The sequence below is a fragment of the Grammomys surdaster genome, unplaced genomic scaffold, assembly GCF_004785775.1.
Source record: "Grammomys surdaster isolate TR1022 unplaced genomic scaffold, NIH_TR_1.0 130, whole genome shotgun sequence".
Classification (NCBI taxonomy): domain Eukaryota; kingdom Metazoa; phylum Chordata; class Mammalia; order Rodentia; family Muridae; genus Grammomys; species Grammomys surdaster.
Window position 1 is genome coordinate 25,340,249 of NW_021604588.1, and position 16,479 is coordinate 25,356,727.

The following is a 16,479-nucleotide window of genomic DNA, read 5'->3' on the forward strand; positions in this document are numbered from 1 at the left end:
CTTCCTTCCTTCCTTTCTTTCTTTCTTTCTTTCTTTCTTTCTTTCTTTTTTGTTGTTGTTCAGTAAAATTCCATGCCCCATGAAACTGTTATTATAAAACAGGCTTTGTGAGAGAGGCTTTGGCCTAACTGAGTCCTGTGCTGATCCTCTGACCACATTCAGACAGGTCTGGCTAAGCTCTGACATCTGGTAAATTACATGTACCAAATTGCATTTTCCACTTAATGATATCTCCAGGTTATGATGGATTTATCAGGACATAACCTCACTGTAAGCTACAAGTTAACTGTATTTTTGATGCTTTACATTGTTTTATTGTTAATTTGTCTTACAGGCAGAGGAAACACTTTCCTCTCTCATGAAATTTTCTGTTTATTTCACCTCATACCCTGGCCCTTCCACTAGCCTCTCTTCTTCCCACTCCCAACTTGGTTGTGTTTATTTTCTAGTTGCTAGGACAAAACACCTGATGAAGGTAACTTAGGGAAGGGAGGGTTGGTTTAGTCATCCTCTGAAGGGGCGATGACGGGGAGGGTCCCTAACTGTGGTGACAGGAGTGTGAGGTCACATTGTCTCCACGCTCAGAAAACTCAGAGACACAGACCCTGGTGTTCACTCACTCACTCTCGGGTGGTCCAGGATCCCAGCCCAGGCATCTCCTCAGTTAAAGTTCTCTGGTAATGTCTTCACAGACGTGCACAGAGATGCACCTTCTAGGTGATTTCTAAATCCTGTCACATTGACAGTGAAGAACGTCACACTGTGGCAGACATCCCTGCCTTCCTCAGTTTCTCACATTAAAGCTAGGGTCACAAAGCTTTCTTTCAGATGTTTATGAATTCCCACCCATGTGTGCTTTCCTGTGCATAGCCATTGAACTGAACAGTAAATCACTTCTTAAGAACCTCTCTTACACACACAGCTTGATGTTTGATTGAACCAACTCTTCCCATTCCAGGGTTTGCTACAGCATGGGATTATGACCTTATCACAAATTTCCATCTTATCTAGACTGGAGCTAGACTTACTGGCAGTTTTAAGCTGTTTAGCCATCTCTGCAGCCTCTAGAATGATGTAAATTTGGGTATCTGCAGCAGTGATTGGCTTCTTTGCAAAGTGTTTGTATTCTTTTGTACTTGCTTTTCATATAATTTAAGAAATATGAGAACTAGATCTACAGTAAGTTCAAGAAATTTTCAAGTGAGAATTTGATTACTGCCCTTCAGAAAAATGAATCCCATTAGGTCTTATTCATCTCTGCCCTTCCTTAATTTTTAATCCTCTTTCCGTTTCATACTTTATACAATTTCCTTTATTAACTCACATCCCTGTGGCATAGACAAGAGAGTTTTGCAGACGAAAGCAGAAGGTGTTGAGTTGCCAAAGCGTTAGGTGATTATGGCATGAGTGTTTCTCTGGGTCTTATGACAATGAGAATCAGGATGAGGTGTGAGGCTAGGTGTGTCCAGCTGTGAATAAGAAATTATCCCAATGAAAAAAGCCACTCAGCATGAGGGAAGCAAGAACTTTCATGGGCTTGGGAGGAGAGAACAGACAGATAAGTGGTGTTGGACACACCTCAAGCCTTCCTGGTTTGTGTCTGTCTGGAGTGGCATTATCTCTCAGCCACTTAGGGGAACAAATGCCATGTGTCTTTACTGTTACATATACATCATAAGTCAGGACAGATCCCTGTCTACCTGTCTGAAATGGTCCCTCATATCACACTCATATAGAAATTATCTGAAGCTTTGCTTTTGGATAAAGCAATCTATGGAGTGCTGGGGAGAAACATTTTCTCCTTACCTTCCTATACTTGTTCTCCACCATATAAGATGACGGAGACCAGCTCAGTGGTGTGGGACCACGGAGCATCAAAGGAATGCCAACTGGGGGTGGGAGGTATTCATGCAAGAATGTTTTCCAAATGGATTGTCCTAGACACCTGAGAGTCTGGAATCATTTCTGTTGCTTTGTGCCTCCTATATGCCTCTGCCCCCCCTTTGTCTGTCTGTCTTTTTTCCTTTCCTACCTTTCCTCCTTTTTTCCCTCCCTTCCTCTTCTCTTCCCTTCCTCTTTTCTTCCCCCTCCCTCCCTCCATCCCTCCCTCTCTCCCCTATATCTCTCCTGGAGACTATGTAGTCCTATCTGACTTGAATCTCATTCTATAGACCAGGTTGGCCTCGAATTCAAACTCATAGGCAATCCTCCTGCCTCTACCTCTCCAGTGCTAAAATTACAAGGGTGAGCCACCACCCAACTCAGCTGCTTCTAACAGCACAGGCATGTGGCTGGAGAAATGTATCACCCAGAAATGTCTAAGGAGCCTGAAGTCCCTTGGCTCCATGATAGCAAACTTCGATCCTTCCTTCTTTGTATTATTTGACACCACTGAAATTTTTGTAGACACGGTCACATTTATTCAACTTGATTTATATTGGTTAATGACTGACACAATCTCGTAGCACCCAAAGAGACATTGAATTGTGGCATACACAATTACTTGTACCTCAAGGAGATGGTTCTTGCTTGTCTGCATCATCCGGAGGAAGTGCCTGGAGGTAAAATGAAATCAATATTTAAAAAACAAGCTGTTCTCAACTGATTTTTTTTTCTTTTAAGTAAGTCTATGTGGGAGATGTTCACAAGATCAGAGTGGAGACTGCGTTGCATTTGAGGAGTCTGCAGAGAGCAGTAGAATTCAAAACAAACCTTCTCAGAGAGTCCTGCTGAGACACTCTTCTAGGCCAGATCTCTGATGCTGACTGTGGACAACCTGCACAGGGAGGAAGGTTGTTGCTGTCCCTACTTGTTTGCGCAAAAGGAATCATCTCCAGGTGACACAAAAACCCTAATGGAGTTGATCAAGAGGATCCTGGATTTGTTTAAAATTGAATGTGGGGTGGCAGACAGTTTTCTCAGCTGACCCGAGCCCATGAGTATTCGGGGGAGGTGATGACAGCGTATCAGGGGAAGTAGATGTAGCAACAGTAACTTACCTTTTGAGATGTTGCGGTGGGGCCAGAGTGGTGCTTTGTACTTTACAGACTCTATGCCTTCATCCTCCTGGGCTGTCTGTGAAGCATAGATTGTTATCGGCATTTTGAGGATGAAGATGTTGAGGCATGGAGGTGAGACATGTTTAGGCTTACATATTCCAACTAAGCTTTTTTTTTAAAAAAACAAAAAAGATTTTATTAGCTCTGCTTGGCCCTTCTTGCTGGGGCAGACTCATAGCTGGTCTGCTCCTGGGGAGACACCATATTCAGACCCATCCCAGAGGATCTGCTGCACTCAGAGCAGCTGGGAAAGGTATATCCCTGTACACCACAAATTTATTTAAATCATGTTCTTTTTTTTTAATTTTTAAAAAAATTTGGATGCCAAGGAACTTTCTGCTGAGTGTCTATGGCACCCTACAACTAGGCACACTTACACCTAGGTGAAAGGGAAGGACCCACTTACTGGTATATAGCATGATCCTAATCAGCTATTTAATATGGGGAAGAGGACATGTTTGTACTTTTTCTGCAGGATGCTGAAAGAGCATGGGGTGGCCAGAGTGATGGGTGAGACATGCTGAATGATGTTGACTTGTGAGCTTGCTGAGTGCCCTGACAATGGTGACTGGGAAGCTGTATTGGATATATGTTCCCAACCCACCTTTGCTTATCTATACCCCAGATGGAACAAGTTACCTTGCCTCAAGTTTTTAGGCTTGTAGAACAGAGAATCAAAAAGAGAAGCTATAATGACTCTTGTATTTTTCTTAAATGTGACCAGTTATTCAGACTCAATCATGGACTGATCTAGAAATCAATCCAAATAACAGTCTTCATTTGGAAGGCTGGTTCTGGACATTTTCAGAGACATAGTTGGAAATTAGCTGCAGTTCTCTATGATGTTATGTTAGCAAGAGATAAAGTTGAGACAGGATCTGGATTTCAAGCAAGTGTTAATACATGTGTTAAAGCTCTTTTAATTGTCAAGTAAAAATTACTTTTGTTTCTTCTACAGTATTTAATGTAAGTTGCATTGATTGTACACTTTCTAATTGTGTTAGTGTGTTGAAACCTGGCATGTCTGTTACAGAGGTCTATCAACCAGCTCCTGTTTTATTGCCCTGAGTATTACAGAACCTTGGTATGCTGAAAAAAGCTTGCAAGTACTGGAAGAAGTAAGTCAGGCTTTAAGCAAAAGCAAGAGAGTAGAAGGCTTGATTATTACTGTTATAACAGCTTTAATTATATTAATTGCTAACACCACTGCTTCTGCAATTGCTTTGACACAAGAAATTAAGACAGCTACTTTTGTTAATAATTTAGCAAAAAAATGTTGCTAATGTGTTGAATATACAAGAGGATTTAGATAGGCATTTGGAACAACGAATTGATGCTTTTTATCCTATACAAATTATTGGAAGGAGGTTCAGAGTTTACAAGTAAGGAGTCATCTTGAGTGTCATGCCAAATACCATTTGATTTGTGTTAGTTTAAAATTTATAATGGTAGTTATTATAATTAGAAAAAAGTTTAAAGACACTTGCAGTGTATTTGGCATAATTCTCACACCTCTCTGGATGTTTTAACTTTGCATAGTGAGCTTATGAATTTAAAGAATTCTGCTCTGCTGAGTGTTGATGTGACAGATACTGCTGATAAAATTATCCATGGCCTGAGGTCAGTATTCCTATTTTAGTCAAGCTTCAGGAATGGCATATATAGCTTGATCATGCTAGCCCTTTTTGTCCTAGGAATACTTTTATTCCTGCCCATCATGTTAAAGCTTGTCTTTAACAACATCAACATGTTGGCAGCCAAAGTATATTGCTTGAAACTGAAAATGGACCCCTACACAGGGTTATTAATTTAACAGGCTGCCAAGCCAAAGATGGGTAAGATTCTGCACAGAGCCTTTCCAACCTAAGACAGAAATGCATTGCTTTTGATAATGCAAATTCCAAGATGGGTAAGGAAGGCATTCTTGTCAGAGTGACCTAAAACAGGATCAGTTTTGTTTATGAAATAAAAAAGGGGGAGAGGCAGAGAGCTTTTTCGACTGCTTGGCAGGAATATGACATTGGCCAAGGACAAGCTTCAGGCAGGAATCTGACTTTAGGCTAGAACAAAGAAGTAATTTCAGGCAGGAATCTAAATCTTAGGCTAGAACAAAGAAGTAGGTTTCAGACATGAAAATGACTTTGAGCTACGACAGGGAAGTAGGCTGAGATATTTTGAACATCCTGATAAGCCCTTAGAAATAGTGATCATGGGAGTGTTCACAGAACTTTATTTATTGCCTTACTTGTTCTTTGACGATTTGTGTTTATTGTCTTTCTTGTTCCTTGACTATTTGCATCTATTGTATTGCTACTTCCTCAACCTAGAAGTGACCTTAATACTTGCATCTAATTATAATGGTATAAAAGCAAAAAGGAGGAGGGGGGATAGATTAGGAGGTTTCTGGGGAGTGGAAATGGAGAAAGGGGATGACATCTGAAATGTAAATAAATAAAATATCCAATAAAAAAGAAAAAATGATTTTATTACTTACAAAATAAAAACAAGTTAGGAAAAATATTTCCTTTTGCAAGACAAAGAAACTACAATCTTTGAAAAATATATACCCCCCCCAATAATTGTTACAATACATAGCCTTGTATACCACTTGAACATTGTTTAAAAATCACACTCTGTAAAGGTTGGTATGAGAAACATTGTCTCCAATATCAACCACATATCCTGACCTTTAAGCACTTAAGACATAGTTGAAATAAAATGTATTTCCAAAGGGGTTTATCCTTCCACAGTCCCAGAAACTCTTCTATTGTGTAAGTTAGGTGGTGGCTCCAGGAGTCGGACATTTTTTTTTTTTTGTCTATAACTACTTACTCCAAATGGGAATCCAAATATTCTCCCAAGACTAGAAAAGACCATTTCTCCAAAGTTCTCCAAAGTGAGGCTCTTCCCTCAACTGAACTTGACTTTTTGATTTAATAATGTGCATGCGATAAGGTCCACTTCAGAGGACAGTTTTGTGTGCCCTCTCTGAGTGTGACTACATTGCTGATTATTTTCTTACATGCTTCTTGGACTGGATAGTGACTGGGGCTGTCTGCTGGGGCAGTGTGGTGCAGGGCAATGGTAGTATCAGACTGCTCATTCAGCTGCACTGCAGGCAGCTCCTTTGAGATTGACTGTAGTTTTAGGAATGAATTTCCAGTGAGCATCCATGGTACCTCAAGATATTGATTCTCTCAACTGATGGGTGGTAAAGCAGTCCTGGGTTGGCTAGAACCTGGATCCAACAACCCAAGTTGCCTCTGACTGCAGATAGCTCCATTCTGATTGCTCCAGTGTTAAACAAAAGGATTGTGTTCTCTGTGGGCCATTGTATGAGAATGTTTGGAGACTCACTGGGAGCATTGCATACTCTGGTCCAAATGTATCAGGGAAACCTGCAGAAGCAGTCACATTTGCTGCAGATTCTGGTTGTAACTTTAACTTTATTAGCTGAGTTAAATCTGAAAGTCAGAACAATCCAATCTAGTTCCTTAAATTACTTGGCTGAAGTGTCAGTCTCACTGGGGCTACTGTAACAAAATGCTCTAGTCCCAGCAGTTTACAGACACCACAGGCTTATTCCTCAGAGTTCCAGAGCCTGAAAGTCCACTATCAATGTAGCGGCTTGCTCAAGTCTGGAGAAGGTCACCGTTTGGGTTCACAGATGGTCACTCCGGGGCCTCTTTTATGATGGCACTAATCAGGTCATGAGAACTCACTGTTAAGACTGCCTCCTAACTCCAACATCATAGTAACTTAACTTTTGAGATGTTTTGTGAGGCCAAGATGATGCTTAGCTTACAGACTATGCTCTCATCCTCCTGGGCTCTCTGTGAAGCACAGATAGTTATCTGCATTCTGAGTAGGGTTTTAAGGGATAAATTTGGGGTATGGAAACCACAAACATTAGACCATAGCACATAAAGAAACTAACGCCAAGGAGCCTGTTTCTTTTTCTTCTCTTTCCTTCCCCTTCTCTCCTTCGTCCCCCTCCCATTCCCCTCTTTGTTTCCTCACTATGTAACCCAGGCTGCTTCAAACTCACAATCTTTCTACCCCATCCTCTCATGTACTCGGATTACAGGTATCGTGTGTACTGCCACCTCAATTGTAACATGTTTGCTAGAGATAAAGGGAGGATTGTAGAGCACAAGCCAGTAGGGCCTTTGTCACTATAGAACAAGGGGAGATTAATTATTGAAATGTTGGAGTTTAGCATGTGTTTCTTACTAATAAGGTCTCTTAGCAATGCCCCTCAAACGCCACCAGTTGTCAAAAGGAGATTCATATTGACACTTAGGTGTGCAGAGGGTCCATTTTGAAATTGTGGCTGCATAGTACCCAGGTTGTACCGAGATCATATTTAATTCTGACAAAGAACAAATAGGAGGTAGTGAGAACTTGCTGGTTTTTCCTGTACCTCTGGAGAGGAGTGTTGGGCTGTATTATTTTTGACACAGCACCTCATTTAAGCCTTAAGAATAGGTAGTCCATGCCCCCATGAAATAGAGCCATGTGTTGACAGGGAGAATTCAGCAGCTTGGTTTGAGGTTTAGTCTGATGTTCCTCCACCAGTCACAATAATTACATTGCTGTCTTTTCATAATATGATTTATTTAGATGTTGCTTTATGAATTAATTCCTTCTAATTGCTGCTCCCCTCGCTGTAAATCAAGGTTTCTTGCTTTCTGTAGTACAGCAAACATGATCCTACCGTGCAGTAATTAGTCCAATTAGGAAGCAAGGCAGATGTGGAAAACCAATTAGTTTCAGGAATATGTCCCTGCCTATGTATCCCAGGCACTGTTCAATTGAAATTTAATAGCAACTTAATAAAACATTGTTTCATTCACAAACCATCTCCTCCTTCCAAGCTCTCATTTGTTTGTTTATCTGCTCATTTTAAAGGGAGCCAGTGCCAGCCTGCTTCAAGCTTGGCCAATCTCTTTCTGTGTGAAGATTAGTGTTATTATTTTCTCCCTGTGGTTTAATCGGAGGGATCCATGCTTGAAGAGGGAAGCAGACACCATTGGTCTAAGGGAAAGGGTGAGGTTTGGTCGTCTCCATCCTTCTTTTCCTAACTATTGGGGATCTCCATGTCCTGGAAATGAGACCTAAATAATAACCATCCTTCTTTCCACTTGATCCAGAGACTTGAGACTTGAATATTGTGTTTTGTACAAACACACATCAATCCATAAACACATGCACATAAATAAGTGCTTATACAGATGCGTTCACATGTACGCACACAAATGTTCACATGTACACACATACGTGCACGCACAGTCTGTGTGCTGCCTATATAGGGAGCCCTATGCCTAGGCTCCCAATTTTTGTCTGCCAATTTCATTAGATCTTCTCTTGCCCAGACCAGAGTATGACACTAGGGACATCCCTATACTTTAACTTATCCAATTGGAAAATTGGAATTAAGTGAACTACTAACCTCATGGGTTCCAAAGATAACAACGTGTGACAGCAACTTTGAAAGTATTAACCTACAAATCACCAACATTAAGGCTACTAATCCAAATGTTTGTAATACGAACTGAAAATCACCCTGTACGGCATTGGCCAGTGACATGAGGGTTATCTCAGGCCTCAGGCTGGCTTAGGAACTGTGATGATCATGCATAAAGTACCCTGTGTCCTTTGATACAGAGCAAGGCAGCCCCAGGAGTGGGTAAGGGGATGACTGGCTGATTAAACCTGGAGTTCACCCCTCTTGCAAAGCAGGAGGCAGAGGAATCCCATTTCTTCTTGTCTAAGGGATATAGATAGCAAATCTGAGAGAGAGAGAGAGGCTCCCTTCCAGGTATGGAGGCTTCTGCTACAGAAGGAGAGGCAGAGCTAAACTCAGCTCCAGGCTTTGTAACATGCCCCCACTGCGTTCTTTATTTACACAAACAGCTTGTGCCTGTCTTTGGGGAACAAATTTCTAGCTCTGGGACATCTACATGAGAGTTATTCTGTAAAAATCTATCAGCTAACAATTATAGCCACTGAGAATGCCTCTCTGCGGCTCTGTCTGATAGGTGAGTTACTGAACTTTTGATTTATGTAACTCATTATCGTTGCACAGTCACTGCAGCGCTACGCTCCATTTCTCTTTGGATCATTATGTGGTTGGCTTTCTCCATGTCCTGGAAGCGAGACCTTAATAATAACCAGCAAGGGTAATATAATTAGTAAGAAAGTGGCATTACTGTGTTCACTCAGCCCTTCGGTGTGTGCGCATGCGCATGTGCGTGCGTATGCCGAGTGACTAGGGTAGCCGTGAGGATGCAACACGCAAGAGATAAATAACCGTCTTTGGAGACTAGCAACTCCCTTCTCTCCTGAATCAGCAGGTTTTCTCAGTAGATGTCGAGAGAGTCCAATCAGGGTCTCTCAGATGCAGGCTGCAGTGTGGGGAGCAAAGGACAAGAAAGAACTGTCACGGTGGAAAAAAGATTGCGACAAATCCGTGGTGGGTTTTGGAGGATGACTGCCCCTGTGACCTGGCAGATGAAGCTATTCATCCCAGCTCACAGGACACGATTATTGCTCTTTTGATTGTATCTGCTCCTTGGGGGACGCTGTGACAACGCTCAGGTTATAAACAGCCAGCCGCTCAGGGCAGATGATATGCCAGCCTCAGGTGATTGAGGGCCATGAAGGCTGAAGCTGAAATCGTACAACAGCTTCTACTGTCCTGAGTTACTCAGTGGAAGACACACTTTACGGGGCTGTGAAAAAGACGATTGGTAATCAAACCAGCAATAAATAAATAAATAAATAAATAAAATTTGGCTCACTGTCCAAAAGTTCAATAAAATTGAATTTGAGAAATATTTATTGACAGATTATCCCATAGTTACAGATATTGTTGTTCAGATAAATAAACATCCATTGTGCTTGAGTGCATGAATTACTTCAGCATGGCCCACAGTTATAATCTACTTGGGCCTAAGTAGAGTTTCTAACTGGAAGAGAGAATGAATCAGGGGATCAAATGGAGCTTTTTCAAGAACAAATGCATGAGCTGTATCCTGAAGGGTGGTGGGCTGGGGGAAAGAACAGAGGGCAGGCACAATAGCCAACAGAAAATTCTGAGAGGCTATGAGGCAGTGGTCAGGTTAGGTCTGTTCTCTCATCTCAGGACATCAGTGACTAGGAAGGCAGATGGCCTACAGCATGGATATTCTGGGATCTGCCCAGGGTCTGGTAGATACAGAGCAGCACCAGAAGCCTCAGCTGTCAGGGTAGTCATATTTTAGGGGCATCTTCTTTTCTTCTTAAAAAAAAAATTGTGTGTGTGTGTGTGTGTGTGTGTGTGTTTGTATGTGTTCATGTATGATCCTGTGTGTTCACGTTGAGGCCAAAGGTCAACCAATGTCAGCTGTCTTCTTACATTGCTTTTCACTTAATTAAATTAATTATTAATTTTTGAAACAAGGTCTTCCACTGTACCTGGAGCTCTCTGGTCTGTCTAGAGACCTCCAGGTATCTGTCAGGTCCAAAAGAAATGTTGCAATGGTGTTTATTAGCATGTGATGTGTAGGCAGACCTCCAAGCTCTCCCAGCATCACAAGAACCTGTTACAGAGTCCAGGCTGTTAGCTTGCCTCTGTTGGCTCTTCTCACCCTGCCTCCTACCCTAAACTTCTCCAGTTTATAGGCTTCCCTTCCTCAGCTTCTCGTTCCCTTGAACCCTGATATTTTTACTGTACCTTCTTTTGCCCCTCTCCCTTGGTTTCCTTTGTCTGTACTCTCTGTCCCCCTTGCATTCCCTTAGTGTCCCAGTCTATGCTCAGTCTGTTACTTTCTCTCCTCTGGACTCTTTCATATGCCTCTGGTCATACTCTCCCTCTTATCTACAATTAAAACAGTTCCCTCAACCATACCTTGGAACAGTCATGCTGTCAGTTTATACAGTACCCTCTACTTTCCTAGTACTTACCAATGCATCCAGTTTTTATGTGGTGCTGGATATCTAACCTCAGTTCCTCATGCTTGTGACACAGACACTTGGCCTACTTAGCCACTTCCCAACCCCTGTTGGTACATTTCCACGCAGACCATCTTCTTGACCCTGTCCTCTGGTATGCTAAGTGACTGCTCTGGAAAATGAAATGAAAATAAATCCCATCTACTGAGAGCCATCTATTGACACGATTCTTAATAGATGGACCGCAAGAGCTCTTCCTGTGCGGTCTTATCTGCAGTGGCGATGCTGAATTATCCCAGAGTCCAAAGACTTGCAAGCTATCGCTGTAAGGTAAATTTTGTAATAATAGAACAGTGTGATTCTTCTCAGTAGCTAACAGGGGAGGGGCGGATAATAAAAATAGCAGTGATTTAGGTTTTCCTCAGGGACCCCCAGGGAATAAGGTGTCCACACTTCCCCACTGTTCTATTACTTGGGAAGAATGGGAGCCAGAATAAATGCTGGGAGGGCTCCTTTGCAGTTTTCCTCGGGGCTTTCTGAGAGAACTGCCTCTGGGGCATCTGCTTTCCCAAGCAATCAATGCAACCACCGAGTGAGAAATGAGTAACAGCAACTGCTTAGCATCCATTCTTCCTTGTAATTAATACCACGTGGCTATGCAGACAGCCCAAGCTGTCTAGTGGAAAGATGCTCATTCAGGGGAACCAAGCAACAAACAAACAATGGGAAAAGGCTGTGTGCACACAATTCTTGCAAAATTCAAGAAGACAATGGCTTACCTCCAAGTTATCCATACCCAAGTACCACTTGGTGGGTTATGTCTTGTCTTTTTTCTTTTCTTCTAAAAAAAAAATCAGCTTATATATTTTTTTGCAACCAGAAGGAGCACACTTTTAATTGTTTCATTAAAAGAGGTGTTGAGATGTTACTAATTGCCAAATGCAATTAAGTGTGGCAACATGTCACAGGTAAATTAATGAAAAGAAGCCAGGTGCTTGGTGGGGGTGTGGTACTCAGTGTTCATGAGGCAGGAATAATTGTTACTGTTACTGGAGGGGACTCCTGCTTGTCCCACTATGCTGTCGAACATGCCCTACACTGGCCCATTTCAGCTTCTGTTTCTTTGTTTTGTGTGTGTGCGCACATACCTGTGTATGTGTGTGTGTGTGTGTGCAACCACATGTGCTATAGTGTTCACACTGAGGGCAGAGGACAAGATACTGGAGTTAGTCCTGTCCTTCTACCATTTGTAAGCCAGACAGCAAACTTGGGTGGTAGGGTTTGGCTGCAGGTACCCTTAATCCATTTCTCTGGCCTTCCCTTTCAGTTCTAAAGGTTTCTGATTCACCTGTGACCATGGCTAGGACTGGTTTTAGCTGCTGCCTCTCAGAGCTTCATAATGATGGGAAAGGAGCTGAGAATGTGAAAAAGAAAAGACAATTATTACAACCCAGAAAGGTGAGAACCCACTATGTTCACATTAGAAACCAGATGAAACCATAGTCTACCTTGTCACCAATCTGATGTCATGGCAGAGAAAGAGCCACCATGCCCGAGTGTCTTAGGGAGATAAACTGTGAGACTAGATGTCTTTTCAAGATGATAGCCAATGAGCTTCCAGAAAGCTCAGCTGTGGGTCTGGTGTCTCAGGTGAGCTACAATGTATATACTGTACACTCTCTGATTTTACATTTATCTGTCAGCTCTTCTTACATGCTATGTGTAGTACAGAACACGATGAAGACCTTGTCCACTTCGGCTAAAGCAGACTGTGAGCCTGGTGTGAATGAGAACATTCCCCATAGGTTCTGGATTTGAATACTTGGTCTCCAGTTGGTGAAGATGCTTGGAGAGGCTTAGGAGGTCTGCCCTTGCTGGATGAAGTAGGAGGGGTGTGGAGAGTTTGAAGACTTAGGCCATTTTATGTGAGCTGTCTTGGCTTTCTGTACATGGTTCAAACTGTGAACCCACAGATATTACTGTTCCCAAGTCTGTTACCTGATGCCATCCCCCTGCCATGATACCATGTTTCCTGCCATGATACCATGCTCCTGGCCTGATACCATGCTCCCTGCCACATTGATTCTTGTCCCTCTAGAACTATAAGCCCAAGTGTCCTTGATGGCTTTATGATAACCTGACCCAAGTTAAAGTCATCTGAGAGGAGGGAACCTCAGTTAGGAAAATGCCTCCATTAGGTTGGGTTGTCAAAAGGCCTGTAGGTCATTTTTAAAATTAGTGATAGACGGGGGAGGCCCTGCCCATTATGTGTGTTGCCATGCCTGGGCTGGTGGTCCTGAGTGAAGGGTCTTTAGCCAGCCCAAGCATGGCAATCATGGCTCTGGCAGGCCTTGCCCTTCTCCTCTATTCCTGTGTCTTGCTAGAAACCATTAGATTATACTCCTAAAGCTAGCCACTAAGGTCTGTTTCCTTGGAGGCTGACTGCCAAGGTCCAGCTATTAAAGTCCAGAAATCAAAAGCCCCCTTTGGCTCACCTAATTAACATGCTTAATCAAAATTAAACATTTCATTCTAACACAGGATTCTCTTTTTACCTTTATAAACTGTCATTTGCTCATGGGCTACATCTTTCTTCTTTCTCCAAAAGCAGTTCTTTATCCCTCCTGGACAAATATCCCTTCCCCCTCTCCCTTTTCCTTTCTTCTTCTCCCTCATCCTCTACCTCCTGTCTTGTCTCTTATTCCCTGCCCTTTGTTCCTCTGGGCATCACACATCTTCTTTGTGTTGAGAACTTGGTCTTGGGGATGTCATGTGCCAAATACCAGTCCCTTCACTGTGTTCTGTAAGAAAGAAGGCTAAGCAACCCATGAGGAGCAAGCCAGTCATCAGCACCCCTCCATGGCTTCTGTATCAGCTTCTGCCTCCAGGTTCTTACCCTGTTTGAGTTTCTAGTCTGACTTCCTTCAGTGATGAACAGCGATATGGAAGAGCAAGCCAAATAAACCCTTTCCTCCCCAACTTGTTTTTTTGGCATGGTGTTTCATTGTAGCAACAGAAACCCTAACTAAGATAGCAAGTAAACTTGTAGTTGCCTTGGTCAGGGTGTTTTGTCACAGCAACATAAAAGTAACCAATTCAGATTCCTTTGGCAATGAGGATGAAACCCTGTTTATCTTGGTTTTTCTTTCTTTCTTTTCCTTTTTTCTTTGAGCCTCTAATACCTTACACAGTTCCTAGCACATGTTCAGGACTCAATATTTAATGAATAAACCAAATAAGATAACTAAGTTGATAAGGGGAACTGTTTTGTGGGAGGAGAGATGCCAGAATTGCTCTCAGAAAGTGGAGAGGAGAGTTGAAAGTCTCTGAGCAGTGAGAATGTTAAAATGGATATTGCAGTGATGCTGGAAAATAGACCAGATGACCATGACCTATAGAAGGTTCTAGAGGCAGCACAGATACTCACACAAATTTCAAACAGCAGCCCTTGGGGTGTTTCTATATGGGGTAGAAAGCCTGGCCCCCAACTATTATGTCACCATGTACCCAGACTGCCCATTGAGAGCTTGGTCTACTTGATTCACCATGCATGCTCTCACACTGATAGTAATACAGGCTGTGACTAGGCATGGAGCCCCGTGGTGGCTGAGCATGGGTCCTCAAGGTGGATGAGCATGGATTCTGTGGTTGATGAGCATGGATCCCTATGGTGGGTGAACATGACTCCCCAAGGTGGGTAAGCATGGATTCCATGATTGATGAGCATGGATCCCCATGGTGGGTGAGTACGGATCCCATGGTGGATGAGCATTGCTCCCCAAAGAGGATGGACATGAATCCCAAGGTGGGTGAGCATGGATCCCAAGCTGGGTGATCATGGATCCCAAGGTGGGTTCATCTATTATCACCGTCAAATATAAAGGCAATACTTTGTATTCTTAACCAGCATAGTCTTTTATTGGATTTCTCTTTCTTGTCCATAGGACTGCCACTGGAAGCACTTGCTGGGGTGCTTGTCACATATCCAATCCTCTGGTGCAGAGTCCCACATAACATGGCATCCATCCAAGAATCATAATTTATAGAAGAGATGAGCTGGTAAGCCTTTGAGTACAGACACTGAAATCATACACTGTACCTACCAGAGAGTTATTGGTCTGGTAGAGTTTAATGACCTGCTAAAGACAGACATGGGTTGTTATTTCTCAGGAAACAGTGAATACTTTAAATAGAAAATGTATATACTGCTGTGTACCTAGTAGGTGGAATTCATAAGTAAGGGAAGCAAATGGTGGAAACTGTAGCCTTGCTCTTAGTGAATGAACCACATGGGGAACATGTTTTTTACACCCACAACTTAGGGTTCCCCATAGGTCTTACTTCCCAAAGAGGAAATACTACTGCCAAAGGACCCAGCAGGAGTCCTATGAATTATAAGCTATGACTTCTCTGTGTACTCAAGACTCCTTGTACTGATGGACCAGCAGGCAAGAAGAAGAGCCTCCATTTTGGCTAAAGTGATTTATCCAGGGCTATGGCAGGTTTGACGCTCATGCATTGCATACTGCACCCTCCATGCTTTCTGGACTGGCTTTAGTAGGAAGTGGATGAGTTCAGCAACCCTGCACAATGAGTAGGCGCTCAGACCTCCAGATGTACGGTTTGGCTCATGCCACCAAGTAAGGAAGATACCAAGAACAGCTTGGGTACCAGATGAGAGCTATTGATACCAGCTGTCTTGTAAGAGCAGGCTGTGGAGACTGGCAGCTGAAGGTTAACAGCTGTTATCATTCTGTCAAGTCCTCCCTGAAAAAAGAAGGGTTTCTAGGAGTGTGGAGACCGTATTCCTAGAACTTGGGTGAAGAGCATCTCAAAGTGCCCCAAGAGGGAGCATATGAATGGACTCTGATGCTCCTCTCATATGGTCTTCCAGGAATGGAGGATGAGTTCTCTCAGGGGAACTTTCTGTTAACTGAAGAGATTATCTCAGATCGAGGACTTCACCTCAGCCAAGGAAAGGCCCCCTTTTAGTGGTAGCCCATAAATAATGCACCAACCTGAGGGATGAAGGCCCTAACAATTTACCCCAACTCACCATCCCTCTAAAGGACCATCTGAGCTCCAGAATATTCTCTGGGTCCAATGAGGCTTTCATTAAATTTGTATCTCATTCAGCTCCTCCTTCCACCCAAATCAGTCTTCCTCTCTCTTCTTCAAGTGAACAATCCTTCAGTGATATCTAGATATTGTGGTTAGCTTTCTGGGAAGTTCTACTTTTTGATAAGTGTAGTTAAAGTCATCTGTAACCTTGTGTTTTTCTATCTGTCTACTTTATTCCCAGAAATAATGACTTCGAGACTTAATATTTCATGAATAAATGCCATGTCCAAAGCTTTGCTTATTCACCGGCTAGCTCATAACTTAATAATCCATTTATTCTATTCTGTCATGCCACATGACTGGTTACCTGGTCTTCAGTTTCATGCAACCATCTTCTTCTGTGTCTGGGGCAAATCTCTCACAT

At 42.7% G+C, this 16,479-nt stretch overlaps 1 long non-coding RNA gene across 1 annotated transcript in view; it reads left to right on the top strand.

Annotated features, from left to right (window-relative positions):
* The window catches only part of LOC114613327, a 64,533-nt gene that overhangs the window by 38,827 nt on the left and 9,227 nt on the right, over positions 1-16,479 (top strand). The window contains exons 2-3 of the long non-coding RNA XR_003710166.1: positions 12,322-12,452; positions 14,939-15,053. This is a non-coding gene — a long non-coding RNA (uncharacterized LOC114613327). The remainder of the gene's footprint in view (positions 1-12,321; positions 12,453-14,938; positions 15,054-16,479) is intronic.